This window comes from Lepidothrix coronata, unplaced genomic scaffold (assembly GCF_001604755.1).
Source record: "Lepidothrix coronata isolate B3197 unplaced genomic scaffold, Lepidothrix_coronata-1.0 Scaffold22, whole genome shotgun sequence".
Taxonomy (NCBI): Eukaryota; Metazoa; Chordata; class Aves; order Passeriformes; family Pipridae; genus Lepidothrix; species Lepidothrix coronata.
The window spans coordinates 2,809,487-2,824,871 of NW_016690202.1; positions in this window are offsets into that span (position 1 = coordinate 2,809,487).

Sequence of the window (15,385 nt, forward strand, 5' to 3'; positions counted from 1 at the left end):
AGAGGGGAGTGATGTGAAGGCACTGTGGCCTCCCTCCACAAACATCCTGCAGGAAAAGGAACATGGTGACACTTTGACCATTTGCCCACCAAGAAAGAGAGATGCCAAGAACAACTACCCAATTAAGCACTTATGACTAGATTCACTCAAACTGCACTGAACCCAAAGAAATAGTATAAAAGGAAGTCAGAAATGGGGAGAAATTGGAGGAAGATTTCCACCACAAATGCTTGGGATTGGATGATGGGCTGAACCTGTGTTCCTTCCCCCTTAGGGATGCCTATTGGGTGAGAAACTTTCGCTATGCATGCTGATTGCTTTTAAGGACTAGAGCTCAGTTTTCTTTAATAATTTACTAAAAATATATTATTAAATTTTTTTGCATTAGAATTTGTGCTTGTGCTTGCTTTATGGTATTGTTAGATTGCTTTAAACACATGCTGGCAGCTAGACCCTATTAACAATGATCAGGAACCTTATTAACTTGTCACAATTTGTATTAATAAAGAGTGTTATTCCATAAACTATTAGAATCAGTATTTTATAAGGTGCTGACAGTTTGCCAGCAGTGGAATAACACATGGGAAGACCCACTGAGGGGTTCTTCCTTACACTGTTGCATAGCAGCCTCCAAAAAAGGGCAACCAAATTACCCTGATCTTGTGAATCTGTCCAGTGAAGAGTCCCCTCCTTACTGGCAGACTGGACAGATCTGACATACATGGTTTTGTTTTCCTTGGATCACTAACAGACAAATAAATCTCTATGGGTCAAGAAAATCTCCCCTCTCTAAGGGTCAGGTGAATCTTTTCACGTGACAAAGGTCCTCTCATCATTTATTAGTCAGTGGAAACAATAATGCAAAACTGAAATTCAAAGTTTTATTATCTTAGTGACATGACATCCCACATTTAATGAAACCTAACACATCCAGCACCATGCAGATTCTGATCCAGTTCTTTGAAGAACCAGCCAATACTTATTCCAATTTGATATATAAACATTCAAAAAAAAAAAAAAGAATTTTGGTACTACAAGTATCCTGAACAGTCATAAAAAGGAGCAGACAAAGTGGAGAAATATACATTTTCAGTACTGCTTTTGAAAAGTGCATTTTTAACTAGCCAAGTGGAATTTTTATAATTATTGGTCAGTTACATGTTTTTATTTCACAAGATCATCGATATGTAACCATCTATATTGCTGGTAGCTCCTTTCAATAATTTTGAATTCTGCATTTGAATACAGGTTCTCAAACCCATGTACTTTATTTTTTCAGTTAGTTTGTAGAGGTTAAAATTCAAAATTCTTCAGTTCTGATGTGCCACCGGACTAATATCTGATAGGCAAAATTGTCCATGCTTTCAAAATTGATCCTGTGAGGACATAATGTAGCTAATCTAATGCACAACAAAACTACTTGTGCATAAGTTATATATATCTATGCATATATGCATAAATGTGTCATGGTTTGAGAGCCCCAAAATCCAATTCCCTAGTCTAAGCCCCCTCCCACATCTCAACCCAGTGTGAGATGGTTTTTTCCAGACACCACACGAGACTCAGAATGGGGGAAAGGGAATACATATTACAATGACTGTACAAAATAAATACTACGATACATTATATACAATCTTAACTATTTCTACCATGACATAAAAGTATTTACAATGGATCGAATCTCTTCTCCCCTCCAAATAAAAGTCCAGGAGGGAAGAAGGAAAAAATCTCTTTCCACTCTCAGAGCAGCAGTTTTTCTAGGGCATCAGTCTCTCTGTTTCGCTCTTCCATGCAGCAGAATAGCCGGATCTCTGCCAGTACTCACAAGGGGGTATCCAAGCCCCTCGGCCACTCGTCTTCAAGCGAGGGTCTTCTTCCGTGGGCTTTGTTTCCCAGGACAAGGGCGCTATCACCAGGTCATATCACGAAGCGCAGGGGTCTTCGTGATGGTCCTTATCTTCAGGGGTCTCAAGTTCCCTACAGAGCTCTGTGCTCTGTCTCAAGCAGCAGGGGGGCCAAGGTCACCCTCTCTGCATTCTTTCTTGGAGCTTTTTAGCTCCTTTCTGCAGTGCTGTAGCTCTTTAAGACTCTTTCAAATAAGAGTCCATCATCATCCTCCTTTCTTGGAGGTCTCCAAGGAGTTTGGGGTTTTAGTTTCAGTTCTTACCCAAACTTTCTCTGTAGAACTCAGCTCTCTCTCTCCGCCGCGCGCTCGCGCTCTCTCTCTCTCTCCTTCCAGGAGTTCTCTCTGTGTTGCTGCCTGCCTGTTGTTGCTGCTTGGTCTTATCTCTTCTGGCTCTCTGCCAGTGTTGTTCTGCTGCTGCTTCTGCTGCTCACTCACAGTGGAGAAAAACTCCCAGCTTTCTAGCTACAGATACTTGGTCTAGTTTAACACTGTTCTAAGTCTCTGTAACCCCCCTGCTGGGGGATGGGGGGGCCCAGAGGCCCCAAGGGGCTCCGAGCCCCTTCCTCGTGGCCTCAGAACATGGCCACCTCTCTCAACAACTTCAACAACTACCTTCTCTTCCGTTCTGCTTGTGATATGTTTATATTTTGCAGAAGCGCTCCTTGGGTAAAACCTCTGTGATGGTTTCACTCTAGGCCTTCCTGGAGACCAGCTTGTAACCAGGAAGGAACTAGGAAAGTGATCACGGAAGTATTCCATGCTATTCCTTTACGTAACTTGGAGTATAAATAAAGCCAGCAGGAGGGACCTCACTCTCTTCCTTTCCGGCGAGGTTTGAGAACGGTGGGTCCCTGTCTCAGTCTGGCTTATCTGGAGCTGAGGTCTACAGTGACTGCCATTATCTGCCACGCGTGAGGGGAGAGCGCTGGGCCGTGTCGAGCCATCCTGCTTGTTCAAAGGGAAGTGGTGAGATTTTGCTAATTTACCTTCAGTTGGCTGGTTGACTTGCTCGGTCTTTGCCCCTTTTTGTCCTTCTCCCTTCTCCCTCCTCCTTCCCTTTTTGGGGAACTGTTTGGGATTTCTGGAGTTGTGGTGTATAGTATTCTCATTGTATATATCTGTCTCATATGCAAAATATATATTTTTTTTTTTTTTTCTCTAGCTTTGGCTGCTTAAGTCGTTTTTTTCTCTTCCCTCTCTGGGAAGCAGGTCCTTGTTGTCGAGTTTCGGGGGCTTGGCGGGAAGCCAGCTCGAAACTTGCACAACCTCAAAACTTCAAGGGTCACCACTCCCTGGGGTTTTACCATTTTATAACTGCAGGGGGAAAACTGTTTCCCCCCACCACAAAATGTTTGCAAGTTCTGGGCCTTAGGCAACACAACAAAATAGTTTGTAATGTCTACGAACTGTTCAAAGATTTTTCATGGAAATACAAACATATTTCATTACGCCATTTGAAACTGATTTGTAAATAGATGGTTTGTCAGATGCAGCAGCCTTTAAGTCTAACAAGTGAGGCAAGGAATTAAGCCAGCAAGTCATTGCTCCTTGTGAACATTTTCTGGTAAAACAGCACATTTTAAGACATGACTCACCATAATTTATTTGCTCCATCAAAAGAGAAATAATTGTGAATCGTGTTGCTGACTTTGCTAAACCATGTGGGCACAACACTGTGGGTAGCAAAACAAACAAACAAACAAACAAACAAACAAACAAACAAACAAAATGCAAATAAATGAAAAGCAGGCGTCACTCCCTTTTCTCTTTAGATCAAGACCCTCAGGATACATAAGAGATGTCAGGCAGTATGAGGCCACAAATAGATTTTCTGAAGCAGACAGATTTCCTCTCTTTTCTTGCCCTGACACTTAGCACTGTAGAATTGCCTCTTTTCAGACACTATAGTAATGACTGCTGGGTGCATTTTGTCTTCTATCTATAATGGAGTTTCAACCAAGCTTGAAGCTTAAAATAACCCTGGCTCTTATATGCGTTTATATCTAAAACCAAAATCAATTCTAAGGACACCTAATTTATCCTTTTCTTTTTCTTTTCCTTAGGCTTCTTCTCACTAAAATACCAAATATTCTCATAATCTCTAAATACTTAACAGAATATTTATATGTACCTATATTATACCTGGTTACAAATATATACTGTTCGTTTTCTCTAAGGGATCTAAATAAATTACATTTTGCTCTGAAAGTTCATAGAATTTCAAAATGATGGGAATAACTGTGTATTAAAAATGCGAAATAACTAGATATTCAGCCAAAACCCACCAGACATTACATCAAAATATAAAAAAATAAAGCCATGACCATAATTCTCATTTTCTAAAACAGAGAATCAGCATTGAAATTGTTGTCCAATCTTCAAAGAAATCTTTCCAAGGTGTTCTGTCCAAGAATACTAATTACCCTTATACAAAAAAATCCGTTTGATGTTATTTCACAGAGGAAAATAGTAGGAAAATACTTTTTAAATTCAACATAGACAAAGCATTCCATGCTCAATCCCAGCAGTGCAGAGTGAAACGACATATATCACAGTGTATACCACTAGTGACCATAACATAGGTCATAAGAGTGTTTTGGCTTTCTATATCACATGGCATATCTGATTAACCAAGATTTTCCAACTGATAAATTACTAAAGAATAAATTACTGGACTGTCTTTCCATTGCTTGTGATTCCAAGGTTGGTTTTTGTGGTTCCGCAGAGTGCTTCTTCATTGAATTTTAGAAGAGTTCTGCTAATCCAAACTTCTTAAGGGCACTCTGGACTGAAGCTCTATCATTAGGCATGTAGGCCACTCCCAACCAGTATGTGCTAAGCATATATTTTATCTCATCATGCAGGCCACTGATGAAGAGCTGACCTCAGTATTGGCTCCTGGATATTCTTGTTGCTTACTGGCTGCCAACCAGATGCCAAGCCATTGAATTTGGTGTTCAGCCAATTTGCAATCTATCTGGCAGTCCACTCATCCAGACATACTTTCTCAACTTCCAAACGACAGTGGTGTGGATGTTGGTGTCATAAGTCTTAATAAACCCAAATATTTTTATAATTCTGGACGTAACTTGGAAATATCAAAAGAAAATCTATGTTTGGAGCTTTTTTTGAGGCAGTGTTGTAATGCCACACTTAAGTGTCCAAAGACACTAGTCATAAAATAGGCATATCCACTTGTGAGTATGTGCTTGTTTGTCAACAAATGTGAAGAGACTTAAAAGCTGGTACTAATCACCAATGTATAAACAGGGTGTACCACAGTGCTGCATTGAGATAACAGTTGGGATGCTGAAACAGTTACTTGTCTACTTTGTGCTGGATATGGGTGGCAAGGTTGGGGGCGGGGGGGTAGGTGAAGTGGAGGATGAAGCTATAAGGGTAGCCAAGTGAGCCAGTACCAACCGGCTTCAAGACAAACCCACTGCTGGCCAAGGTCAAGCTCATCAGCAATGGTGGTAGCACTTCTGGGATAATGTGTTTAAGAAGAGGCGGGGGGAACTGTGCAACAGCAACTGCATCCCAAGAGAGCAGTGAGGATATGTGAGAGGAAAAGCTCTGCAGACACCAAGGTCAGTGAAGAAGCAGGGGCAGGAGGTGCTCCAGGCAACAGAGCTGAGGTTCCCCTGCAGTCCACAGTGAAGCCCATGGTGAGGTAGCTGTGCCCTTGCAGTCCATGGAGGTCCACTGTGGATTAGAGATCCACCTGCAGCCCATGAAGGACTCCACACTAGAGCAGGAAGATGCCTCTGAAGGAAGCTGTGACCCCATGGAAAACTCACCTTGGAGCAGGCTCCTGACAGTGTCTGTGGCCCCGTGAAGAGACGAACACTGTTCCCACACTGGAACAGATTTGCTGGCAGATTCTATGGACCCATACTGGAGAGAGGAGTCCATGCTGGAGCAAGTTTTCTGGAAGGATTTGGGACTCTGTGACAAACTCATGCTTAGAGCAGCCTGCTCCTGAAGGACTGCACCCAGTGGGAGGGACCCACACTGGAGCAGTTTGTGAGGAAGTATAATCCATGGAAAGGGTTCACATTGGAGAGTTTTATGAAGGACTGTCTCCTATGGGAGGGATCCCACACTGGAGCAAGGAAACAGTGTGAGGAGTCTTCCCTGTAAGGAGAAAAAACTGCAGAGTCAGCATATGATGAATTGACTGCAACCTCTATTCTCCATCCCCCCTGCACCACTGGTAGAGAAGAGTTAGAGAAAATTTGGTAAGAGTTTGGGCTCAGGAAGAAGAAAGGGGTGGTAGAAGGTGTTTTTAAAATTTGGGTTTATTTCTCATTACCCTATTCTCCAATGAGCATCCAATTAAATGATTGGCAGTAAGTTAAACTATTTTCCCCGGGTCGAGCCTGTTTTTCTCATGATGGCAATTGGCTCATAATCCTTATCTCAACCCACGAGCCTGTCATCATATTTTATTTTCCCTATCATGCTGAGCAGGGAAATTAGAGACCAGTTTTATCAAGCGCATAGCATCCAGACAGGGTCAATCCACCACAAATCCAATCCAGCCTAGCAGAAGAAACATGGTATGGTATTTAGAAACACCATTTTATTTTATGCACTTTTATATTGATTTACTAAGTATTTTGCAGCTGAATTGAGTACATAACAATGTTACTTCTACTGGCTAGACAAGTCACTTTTATCAGGTTCACATCAATTGATAGCCTTAGTTACTTCTTTGATTATTGCAACTTCATCTCACATTTCACCGTTCCTTCAGATTAAATATACCTAAACCACACAGTCTTTAATCTCTTCTGTCTGTACTATTGGAAACACTTCAATTGAGTTGATACAGTTTATTTGTACATACCTTGTCTGATGGACCTGACCTGTGTCTCTGGAAAAGGGACATATTAGAATCACCTTCTTTCTATTAACCTGCAGGAGGAAAGCTGAGGTCGGAGTTCATTAGGTTTTTTCTTGACAAAAGATTCTGTCAAAGCAGCTAACATAGTGCACATTTCAACATCTATAACACACAGATGTTTTTCTTCTTCATCAGATACCAGGGATACAAACTTCCTTCTCCTCAGACATTGCCTTCTACAGAAAGGAAATGTGGAAGTGTGCCAGAAAACACCCACAACTTGCCTCAAAGCACCAGGACTCCAAGGTGTGATACAGCACGTAACTATAATTCAAACAAAAAGCATTCATTTTACTTTCACTTCCTTTGGTCAAAGACCCTAATACTTTGATTTTCTTTCTTAAGCATGTGCAATTTACTCTGAAAAGCCAATGCACCACAAAAGAAGCACCTGAGAATCAGCTCAGAAGTTGCTTCATCATACTGCAGATGTAACCTTATCAAAATGTGCATTTAATCCCATCCTTCTTCTTCCCACCATGGACAATAGTAAGTATGTTGGTGGAAGGGAACACTAAGTTGACAGTTTGCTGCAGTTCCTTAGAGTTGCACAGAATTGCCTCTGAGTTATTGCCGTCAGGACTACATTTCTCTTTGCCACAGCAAAGAATTTTTCGCAGCACATTGTAGCCTTCCCTGTCCCATGCACTTCAGACCAAAAAATTAAAACAAAGGAAACACTAATACCTGTGCCTCAGATGAGAAGAAAGTTACATAAAGAAGTAAATATATTAAAATTACACTTTTTCCTTCATACATCTTACTTGTCTAAGATCTCTTATTTTTCTTAGATTACAGATATTCACTACAAGTTATAGCCTTAGGGAGATTAAAGGTATTTATCTGACACCATGAGCATCCACGTTCAAAATATGTCCCTTAACATTTACTTTCTAAACCTGGAGGCCTGTGAGTTTTCCCGTTATAGTTGTCAGGATTCTAATTTCTGCTCCTGGGGAACTATAGAGCCACCTGTAGACTGGGTAGGATCAGTTTATCTCATACTGAACACAATCAGTCACACAGAAGAAATTTCCCCCATAAGTTACCTCTGGGTTCCAAATCCTATTAGTAGAGCTTAGAAAATTATGAACAGTCCCAGAAGACACAGTCAAAAGGGACAGTATTCTGATTCTTAACCTCTACTTCAGAAGCTGGAAGAAGCTGAAACTTCCTCTGCCTTTTCTGTGTATTTCTGTGTTTAAATAACATAGTCCTGTGATAGACTTAAAGACATCCTATTCAACATGCTTGAGATTCATGCCCTGATGTAGGAAAGATCGAAGCACAGTGCATGATACCCCTGTATGAATCCCTGATGTACAGGTGAGCACAAGATGTTCAGTGATCCCCTTGCATGAATAGAGTTTTGTGGTGCCTCGTTCCCACTTGCGTTCCTTTGCACGGGTGCTGCTTTGGGGGCAGGTTGGTGAAGTAACAAAATTAATTTACGTTTTTCATCTCATACCTGGTTTTGTAGTTTTTCCTGCACGCTGTGTGGTCTGGTCACACATAAACTTATGATACTCTTCACACATTAGCATAATGTCTTCGTGAATACTGTATATACATACTTGATATTCCCAAAACAATGTACAGGGAGAGAGGGCATTTAATTGGGGGGTTGAAGAAGAAGGTGTTTAAAAATTATGTTAGAGTTTTCAGTGGTGCAGCATCAGCACAAAAGTGGACTATGCTAGTAGAAGACTGTGAAGGTGCCCTAAGCACCCTTAAAAGTCTGATCTTAATATTTATGTGCTAGAAAGACTGATGAAGCCTGAAATGATTCTGCTTGTAGTATTAACTGTCTCACCTCACAAGTTCTCAGTGCCTCAGCTCCTCAAATATAAATTAGAGACCAGGAAAGAAAAATTGCACAGACCTTTTGAGTGAGGTTTTGTTGACTTTATTCCATATCAAAAGTTTGTGGAGGAAAGTGGTTTTGGAACACAGCATATGCAGCTCCTATGCAGTGTATCTGGCACACAGCACCACTTGATCATCTCACATAGTTTGGTTCTGAATGTTACAAGGTATGACAGCCTCGTAAACCAGGGAAATTCACTGTGTGGTTTCCTCAGGATTATAGCACCTCATTTCCACATTTCACCTATTGACCTCTTCATTCATTCTTCTTGGACATTTCATTATGTAGGACACACATGACTTGAACTAGAAAACCCGTTCCAAGAACTCATATCCCCTTCTTACATAGAGGACAAAATTATTTCTAAACTGGAAAAAGAGCAATAAATGGATGGCCTTTGTGTAAACTCCAAGTCCTCCTCCTTGCCTTCCTGATCTGTAATACCTAAAGACTCCGTGTCCATTCTTAACAACACTCTATTCAAGCAAACTGTCTCTGTGATCCCAATGAAACTGTAGCTCTGCAGCAGCACCTAGACTTCTGTTGTGATTCCCACATCGTGTGAATTGATACACAGGTGTCTGCAATAGGCCTCCAGTAACACTGAGTGGAAACATGAAAGTCTCCTTCATGTTGTATCCCCAGGCACTTCCTTAGTGCCTCTCATGCCTCCCCACACCTCTATTCAGGCTTTGGTCACCATTCCTTGACAAATCTAGCTTAGTCTTCCTCTCCTGCATGTGACATCAGCTGTGTAACCAGGCACTGACCTGCCAGATGCCTTTCTGCTCCACTCAGAATCAAGAAAGTGAAGTGTAGGAACAAAGAAAAGTAAAGAAAAGAAAGTTTTCAATACTACATGTTGTGTTCCCTGGGTAGCTTCTCTGTCACAAGCTAACTAGTTTGCCACAGTTTATTTTTCACTGTACTTTCTGTGTATCTTTGAGACTACCTCTTTAATTTTTGCCTGTCTGTAAATTTTTTTATGACAAACACTCTAGTGGAAAGACCTTTTTTTCAAAGTACAAAACCAGAAAATTAAAGTAAGAAGGTCAGAAGTGCGAGAAAAATAAATCCATAGGATTTTGAGAAAAAAAATCAGATAATGACTGTTAATGAAATAACATTAGTGAATCAAAGGTTTCAGAAAAGAAAAAGGCTAAATCCAGTCTTTTTTCTTTGATCCTCAGAACATGTCCTGTATAAAATATATCTTCATATAAAACTGTTTTTTGTTATTGTTTCCATAATAAACTTGTAGCACCAAGTAAGGACTGGGTGCTCTTACAGATTCTCTCATCTTTTTTTCTGAGCTGCCTCTTTCAAGCATATTTGCTTTTTCCTGTGTCAGTATGTGAGCTTTTAACCTGGAATTAAAAATTATTATCTCATTTTTATCAAAATATGTTTGTGGCAAATGAGAGAAGAGATATCAGTGTAGTTTAGCATTAAGTACCTGATGGCCTGACTAGGATTATACCCAAGTCAGTAGAAGTGACAAATTCAGGTTATAATTTGCAACAATAAGGTGCTATTTACCAGGTGATGTACTCAGTGTTACATGGTGATTTTTACATTTTCCTATAATAATAATTACAGGAATAATCAAAGTTCACTTACCTGAGTTGCATCTGTCATTACTTTACTCCCAGTGATTCCTTTGAAGCAAGACAGAATAAAATTTCACTTTCCAAAAACAGATTGAAACCAACATAGCCAGCCTTCCAAAGAAGACAAAATAAAACTATATTAAAAAAAAAATCCCTGCCTGTTTCTGTCATTGGTAACACAGCAATTCAGACCACATAAGAAGTGCCTCCAATTCAATGAGTATTCATTGTATAGGTGGAAGTGGTCTCTAGAAAACAACAGGTAGAAATCTTGGAAGCATAATATTGAAGGTTTGAAGAAGAGAGGACCAAATAGAGAAAAATGGGACAGTTTCAAGAAGACCTACTGTAAGCCTATGCTTCTGAAAATACAGGGGAGTCTCACTGTGCACCCAGTCTGGATATATCATGGGATCCCTTGAATTATGAATTGTGAATTATGAATTATGAATTGCTCCACTCTGACTTACCCATCATGAAGCACTGTGTCTTTTCCTTTTCTACACCAACCAAGACATTAGTCTTTGTTCCAGTCTCCAGAGGTAGAGTGTAGGAAATGCTTTCACATCACATTATCAGCATGAACATTATTTCACAATACAATCAGAAATAAAATTTTCAGGATTTTTCTCTGTCTCTGCCAATGATTAGTTAGATCACACAGCAAGGAAAAACTCCACTCTACCTGCTATGAATCTCTCTTTTTCAGAATTACTCGTCTCTGAAGATGTTAGAAAAAATCAAGATACTTCTCTAAGCCTTTTTATAGATAAATTAATTAGACAAAAATTCACTCTAAACAATTCACCCATACTTGTCTGCATACTTCAGTCAAATTACTCACTGTTTAATATGTTTCTATACTTGTAAATATAACTATTTCCCCTTAGTTTTCTTCAGACTAAGTAACACTGGTGTTTTCAAACTTCTCTTGTAGGTCTTAGCTGTTATTTAAATCTTTAAATCTATTTAAATGCCCTGGAAAGTTTTACATTTAGTATTCGAAGAGGACTCAGCATGACTCAGTTAGCAAGTAGCCTCCCATCCCAATCTATCTACAAGAGATCACTTGTCTCCAGACTTACTGAAGTCCAGATACCCTGTGAATACTGGTACTTTACTTTTGTTAAGTTCAAATACATACAAATCATAAGCATGTATCAATGATGGAAAAGCCTAAACCGGCATTTACACAACATAACAGGCATTTTGCATACACAACTGTTTGCATATTTTATTTTGTGTTGCCCACTGCTAATCTCAAATTAAATCTAAGATCACATGTATGAATATCATACAAAATCCAAAGAAGAATAAACCATTGTGCAAGACAGGGGAAGATAATAATTCTATTTATTACCAGCATGGCTTCAGCTGGAGTACCATGTTGAATGCTGCATAGTACCTGAAGAAGGACACAACTCCTTCAGAATGCAAAGATCAAAGAAGAGTATCCTGAGTGATCAGAGAGTTAGGAAAAATGACTTATGAAAAAAAACTGAGAATTGGATTGATATGAGAGAAGACTGACAGAATCGGGACAACAGTCTTAAAATACGTAAACATTTTTTCCACAATGGAATAACAATTTCTCAATGGCCCTATAAAAGAAGTACTGGGTTAACAACATTAAGTGAGATTATCTTTAGCGTTGGGAAAAGTTTCTCAGCGGTAAGACAGCGAAGCACTTGGACACAAGGCCTAAGACTGTGAAATTTCCATGTTTGGAGGATTTTTCAAAAGCATTTTGCTTACGCAAATATCTATGAGGAATAAGTTAAGTAGAATTTATCTTGCTAGGGAGGCACAAGATGCCAGAATTTATCTTCTGAGATCTTTTCCAATTCTTCGCAAAATGAGATATTTCTATCAGCATCATTAAGAAAACAAAGAGCAAAAGAAATCAAAAAAGACACAGGTATAAAATTCTAAATTTAAATTTTTGAAATAAATAAATAAATAAATATACAAAATAAATATATATTTTACTGTGAGTGTTGTCAAACTCTGCTACAGGTTGCCCAGAGAAGCTGTGGAGTCTCTTGTCCTTGGAGATATTTTAAATTCGACTGGATATGGCCCAGAGCAACCTGCTCTAGATGACCCTGCTTTGAACAGGGCCTCAGACTCAACATCTCAAGACCCTTTCCAGCCTCATCCATTATGTCTGTGACATGTAATGAAATATTTCAGTCATATAAACTAATGATGCTCTCCATGTTTCACTCGGGCTGTTACCAAGGCCTTGATCCAGCTTCTTTGCAGTTAGTAGTCTTACATTGCTTTAATCTAGGTTTTGTAATAACCCAACTGGTTTCTTAGAGAAATCACATCAAGAAAAGCGTTTGACAAAGGCCTGAAGTATCGATACTTGCAGTCTTCGAAGTCAGTTCTCACCTTGGTCAGCAAGGAAGTAACCTTAGCATTCTGGGTGTTCAATCACAAATCTGAGAACAGAATGTTTATTAGAAGTTGACAAATATTCATCTGACCTGCTATCAGGCATAACAAAAACTGTGCTACAGACTTCCCAAAAAAAGCACATCTTTGCATCCTGTCTCGTAGATATTCTTGTAATTAGTGCATGTCTTCATGATTTTGTTAAATTAAAAGCTACTGAAATCTGAACACAGGCTGTCATTACTATGGAATAACTGCTTAATTAAAAATGCAAATTAAATTACATACTTGTCTTTAAATACAAGTGAATAAAACAAGCACAAATATGTCATTTTGCTAAGTTTTACATACAAAAAATATTTTTGCAATTTACAACCTAATTTTTTAAGACGTATTGAATATTAAGCCTGTGATATGTGGAAATGGTGAAATACTTTTATGGTTTTCATGCAAGCATTACAATAACTCATAATAACACAGGAGCTTCTAAACAGGGAAACATTTAAATTCAAACTAAGGCCTCCATTTCATTAAAATATGAACAAAAATTCCTTTTTTTTTCAGTGATAGTCCTATTGAGTGGTAGTCATATTTAGATAAACACACTAAAAATCTGCTGCTCATCAGCTTTTTGACCAGTGCATTTTTCATATTCTAAACCACAGTATTTTATTCTAGTCCATATAGGAATAGGATTATTTTTAACAGTGGCATGCCCTAGCAGGGTTGTATAGTTCTGGATGAGAACGAGTCAGAATTCAAACAATTGCTGCTGTTCTAATCAAAAGTGAAGCCTTTTCACTAGCCATGGGAAAGGCTATGAACCACCTCAGATAAGTTTCTGAAAAGACATTAATATACATCAGTGCTGAAAAGTTGAGAGAAAAAGCCGTAGAAGTCCTTAAAATGGCAAAAAAGAAGTTTTCTCATGAAGGACTACAAGAGATCAATCTTTCATGAGAAAAAAAAGGGATATGATCTGAATAATTTTGATATATATGGAGACAACTTGAACCAAAGCCTAAAGCTTCAAACTAGATAACACTGGGCAAATAGGCACAACGTTCTAACAGAAAGAATAATTAACAAGTTGGAGTAACTTCAAAAACCTATGTTGGGAACTTAAGAAAATCAGAATTTCACTGGGTTAGTAGCTTTTGTCAGTACTGAATAAAATGCAAATGTATTTGACTGCTTCCCCTAACCTCTAAAAAGAGCTAATGTAGCAGTTGTTATTTAAAATAATACACGCTGCATCAAGATATCACACTAAAACGGCAAGGCGGTTTTTTTCCAAAGCAGTATATTGCCTGCAAGAAGCCAAGGCTAACACTGTTTTCTGTTAACAGCGCTGAGAGTCCAGTTATGCTTACTACAATTTTCTGTACCTCGTAATTTGCATTAATTTTTCATACTTGACTCAGAAATTGAAACCCACATTCAAGAAAACACACACAAACAACATGAAAGAATACATAAATTAAAATAAATAAGCAAAGTTAAGCAAGAATTTGAACTAGTTCCAGGGTTCTTAAAGTCTTTCAGGGATATTAAATAACCTATTTCTCATACAAAGTGTTCCCAGAACTTCCTCTCTGCTGCCAAGTTTCATTCTCAACATGTTTTTTTACATGAAAGCTCTTTTGTTCAGACTCATTTACATATTCCTTCAATTGTCTAATGGTATACCTAACATTTTTAAAGCATAACCCACATACTTCCATTTTCTTTAACAGACAACAAAAAATACAGGAATGTTGACATTTCTGACTGGTCCTGTTGTGTTATGAATTTATTCCACTTCATACCGATTGTTTCTCTCAGGCACTTCCTTTCAAAGGCACCTATAGGCTTCTTAATCACCATAGTGGATTCGGGAATTTCATTTCTGTAAATTGAGACAGAAAAATAATTTAATGGAAGACCTATATGAGTTCTAGATTTTTCAATTATTAACTCTTGGGTTATACTTAATACCCCAGTTTTAATGTGAACTTATGATCTGCTCTTTTTCTGGGCATCCCTATTTAATCATATGCCACTACCAACTATATGACTCAACTCTGTTCTTTTGTCATCTTTGTGATAGGATCTGTTATGGAATTTACTGAATGAAATTCTTTTTCATAACAGATCATTTCTTCTGTCTTTAGTAGGATGAGAAGAATTTGTGGTCTTTATTTTTATGGTGGCTGACTGACATGCAGAAGAGCAGAATTTTGCTAATGACATGCAATTTGTCTTTTCTTCTCCACTTCTTTTTGTGTGCATGTGTTTTCTTTTCCTCATGGGAAAGTCAATGGTAGTCCTAAAGAAGACCAGTAAGAGAATGCATTAATATTTGACTATAATTTCTGTGTCAAACCTTTCATTTAAGGTTACACTTTCTTGAACTGTCATGGTTTGAGATAGCCTCAAAATCCAATCCCCTAGTCTAAGCCCCCTCCCACATCACAACCTAATGTGAGATGGGTTTTTCCAGACAAAACACAACAGACTCAAAGTGGGGGAAGGGAATATATTACAATGACTGTACAAATAAATACCATATCACATTATACACACGATCACAATATCTCTACCATGACATATGTATTTACAATGGACCAGATCTCTTCTCCCCTCCAAATAAAAGTCCAGGAGGGAAAGAAGGACAGATCCCTTCCAGTCTCTAAGCAGCATCTTCTAAGGCA